The following is a 4,586-nucleotide window of genomic DNA, read 5'->3' as shown; positions in this document are numbered from 1 at the left end:
CTCAGTTCTAGCTCCCAGCACCTCTCAGCTTGCTGTCTGACTCCTTTGCACTCAGTTTTTTATTCCTCCACAAGGTCAACACATAACCTATGCCCCTCGTGACATTTCCTGCTTATTCTTTTGTGCTGGGTGGTAATTGTCCTGTCCCCATGATTGGCTGCCCTCAGCAGCAGATGATTCCCTTCATCTCTTCACAGGTGCAAGTATAGGGACAAAGGAAGACTCACCCTGCCTGCTATCACTTTGGCTTTCCCCTGCATGCAGGCTTCTCCCTTGACATGGAGCAGTGACTTCCTTCCTTCTGTGACCCCAGTGACTCGGTGTATTTGGTACAGCTGGGAGAGGAGAGGAGACATGGCACAGGGCTAGAGCTGGACACCCGCTCTGTTGGGGAAACCTGTTCTCAGAAGGTCCCTAGAAGGTCCCCTCCTGTCTCACATTTCATGAGGCACTGCCTGACAAGCTGGGGAAGGGCATGCTTGGGGGATGGGGGACTGGTCCCCGTGGTATAGGCAAGGATAAGAGGTCAGGCCCCTGGATTCAGTTCTAGCCCAGCTACTTACTTGCTGTGGAGATTGGGTCAGATACTGCCTTACTCTTCACATCTATAAAGTTAGATGTCTGGCCTCAGCTTCCTCTCGGGCTTGTCAGAGTACTGATTCATTTGTGCTTACAATGCACAGTGAATCTTGCAGATGGAGAAGGCAAAAAGAGGTAGGAAGGCAGTAAATCAGGAGCGTCCAGAAACATTCTCCTAGACGCATCCTGCAAACTAGCATCAAATGGCTCACATCCATATTATTAAACTCTCTTCACCTCTGAAACAGCGTGACCTCATGCAAAAGTCTACTGGGAATGGTCCTCTGCCTATGGTAACTCCCTAATCATGCCTGGAAATTGTCTGGGACGGTCCTAGTGGGACCGAGCCAAACCATGCCGGGGGTGTGCTGACACTTAATTCTGATGATTGAGTTTGTATTCTGGGAACGTTTCCTGATGTTGTTTAATTTACTAGTAAAGACTTAATTACTTGTGAAGACTTAATGTCTGTTCTATTAAATTACCCTCAAAGTCAGCACTACCCTGATAAAAATCAGCAAGTGTCCTTAAACCTTCTTGAAAACGTTGATTCCTCAGCCCTCAGTCATTACCTTTCCATCTCCTCCATGAATGTGGAACAGATTATTAAATAATCAATTTTTTATCACTTAAAAATAATCAGGTGATAAGAAAAAGCCAGCAGAGAGAAAGCCAAGAACAAATCATGTCAAACTGGTTAACGTTCTTTGCCACAGTAACTGGGATAGTGGAGAGAGCTGGTACAGCAATGCAGGCTATCTTGATGTGTAGTAAGGATATTTGAAGCAATCCTGTATGATATTGTCAAGGGTATGTGCTCAGAAACTAGTTATCAGTAGTTTGCAGTCAGACAAGGAAGACTTACAGAGATCAGTCCCAGGGGTGCCTGGCCAGATGTATCAACTAGTTTCCTCAATGACCTAGATGATTAAACAAATTATGTTTATGAAATACGTGACTGGCTCCAAGACTGGAAGAGCTTACAAGACTGAAGGCAGGATAGGAAAAAAAAAGATCTTGATAAGTTGGAGAAACGGCTCACAATCAGCCAGCTAAAATTCCATAAAACTGGTGCAAAATACTGCGCTGAGAAGGAGAAAAAATTAAATGCACCAGTAAAGAAATGGGGAACAGCTGGCTAGACCACAGCACGGAGGAAGTGGATCGAAGAGTTACATGGCCATGAACCGAATATGAATCTCCATTGTGAAGCTATTACATAAAAAGGCAAATTTAATTCTTAGCTGTATTACTAGAGGCTCAGTAAGACAGGCTTAGTCTAAGTTTGGACTGAAGGAAGGTAACAAACAGTGTAAGAGGTGCAAAACATATAGGGTTGAAAGAAGAGGATTGAGTCTAGCAGGGAGAAAACAGAAGAGGAAATGTGATAATGGACTTCAAATATATAAGGTTGCTATAAGAAAGATGCTGATCAATTGTTCCCCACGTCTCCTGAGAATAGGTCAAGATGCAACAAGCTCAATTAGGTTATAAAGAGGAGGGAAACCTTCCTAGCTATCAGTCAACGAGCAGTGTAACAGGTACCAAGGAGGTGGTAGCATCCCTGGTGTGTGTTAAGGGCAGGTTAGGCAAACACCTGCTTGGGTGTTGTCAGCGTATCTGATCCTGCCTCTGGGCATGTAGACAGAGTAGCTTCTGAATATTCTTTCCAGACTGACACTTGTGTAATTTTTAGTTTCTAACATCACTTCATCACTCATTTTGGCTGAAGGGATGTGACCCCCAACGCAGCAGGGACAGCCTAATCAAAGACCCTAAGCAGGTCTCACCAGGGCCTTATCCAGTCTCATTACTGGATATGTTATTTGGTGTTCATCTGTACGTCATCACATCCTGCACCTTCCTCTTACAGGCTTTGTGTTAGACCATCCCATTCAAGAGACTACTAAAACCAATTTCATTCTTTTCCTCTCACCCCTCTTGTGGGAGGTTTGTTCCATAATCTGATTGCTCTCACAGCTAGAAACTTCTGATTTCCAGCCTAAATACACTTGTGGCCAGTCAGCAGCCACTTGATATGGAGTAGTTCAAATTCATGCTCATGTCTGTGAGCTCTGTCTATTCTAAAATACAGAAGCTGATGTCATTGTATGTGAAAAACTTCCAGATCTGTTCTTCAGGTTTCAAGAAGGAAAATATTATACATTTGCTGAAGAAAAGGAATAGTTTTTCTTTCTTGCGTCAGCGCATAGATGACCTGAATGACATTACAAAGGAAACGAAGATGTAACACAGGAAAGGCTGAAGAGAGGGTGCCAGCTGAGGGCAGAACCAGGAAAGCCAAGACCAGGTGACAGGCATAATGAGGTTATCAGCTTAATGTATTCAGGAGGGCCAGGAGGAGTAATACGTGAACTGAAAACTGCTGTTTGCAATGGTGGGAACAGTGGATTGTTGTGAAGGAGGAACCAGTTCCCCTTTTCTGTCTTTCCAAAAGATGTGACAGCTAAGGTGACGCTCGTCTGCCCGCAAATAGTGTATGTCTCTGTGGAGAAGTGCATATGTAAGAATTGACAGTCCTCCCCTGAATCAATACTTACCTTTGTAAAGGAGAAAATGCTTTTTGCTGAACTGATGGCTATTTCATCCCATTGCAAACCATAACAGATGGGTTTTCTTCAAACCTCTATGCATTTTAAGATTGTATTTACACTCATGAAGCAAGTCTTCTGTCTAAGAGGGGAAAAAATAACATTCTCACACTTCTTCGTTTTGTCCCTCCCCCTGGTGCTGTGCTTTCCTAGGGCTGCTGGTTGGGTCCTGCTCAGCTTCTTTACTGCCTTCTGACTGAGCTGCTTCTGCTTGGAAAACAGTTATCTGTGTCTCACCTTGGAGATGGGAGTTCTGGCTCCTTTGGGCTCAGCAGAGTAGGCACCGTAACATAGAGTCAAGTACCAGATTGAGAAGCAGAGAAAAGTACAGCTTCTCCAGAGAGAAAATGAGACTGATGCTGTTACCAACACATACCACCTCCCGTAGTAAAAATGTAGTGGATTTTTTGAAAGAAAAGTGAAACACACAAATTAGGTATTAGTATTATCACTCCTTCTGTGACAGGCAGCTGCACTCTTGCCATCTTAGCAAAATTTCAGTCAGCAGAGGGTATTTAGCAAAAATGAAAATTCAGTCTGTGTTTCTAACAAACGTTGCTGCTGCCCAACCTTCCATATTCTGGGCAGCAAATAGCTTGTCTGTTCTCTGTCATGTAGCTGTCATGTCCTACCCTAAAGACAGATGCAATTCAGTGGTGTTTCTTGCTGACTTGGTTTTGGTGGTGGTTTGTTGGTTTTTTTAATACAAGATAGCGTGTTTCACAAAAAGCTTTCTTGGGTCAGGACAAAAGCTGCCATGCATATGTAACGTTCTGATTAGCATCTTCCAATGAACTGGCTAGCAATGCACAAAGTACTATCTCTTGGTAGATCAAATAGCTGGCTTTTCCTGCAGCTGCTTTAGCATAAAGATAGTGTTTGGGAAGGAAGCCCCGAGGACAACCTGCAGTTCTCTCAGCGATTATAACTCCCAGCAAAACAGTGGTCCTGTTGGTGCCTTGCTTTTCTGAGACATCACCTTCTTCCTAGGTGAGCCCCGACCTCCAGCAATATAAGACCTGGGCTGGAGCAGCCTGAGCAGAGCAGAAGCTCGAAGCAGGACGGAGCTGGCTCTCCTTGGGGGAAAACCAACTCGTCAGCCCACATCTGCTTTCTAACAGGCCCAGGACATGGCTGGCCAGTCAGCACACTGGAAACCCCCACCAATAGCTCCCCGCGATGGAGCAGGGGTCTGTGAGGGGTTGAGAGGCAGGTCCAAGGGGTCCCACCACAGCTTTCTGGTCTGCTGGTCCTTCCCCAGCCATCCCTCATTTGCCGCCGACTGGAGCAGGCAGAGCTGACTGTGGGTAGCACCCGCACAGAGCAGCAGGCGCCGCTCAGACTGTGGCAGGCCACCCTGCCGTACGTCCTCGGCTATCTTCAAACCGCGCCAAA

The sequence above is a fragment of the Charadrius vociferus genome, unplaced genomic scaffold (assembly GCF_000708025.1).
Source record: "Charadrius vociferus isolate BGI_N301 unplaced genomic scaffold, ASM70802v2 scaffold62, whole genome shotgun sequence".
Taxonomy (NCBI): Eukaryota; Metazoa; Chordata; class Aves; order Charadriiformes; family Charadriidae; genus Charadrius; species Charadrius vociferus.
This window is presented reverse-complemented; position numbering follows the sequence as displayed.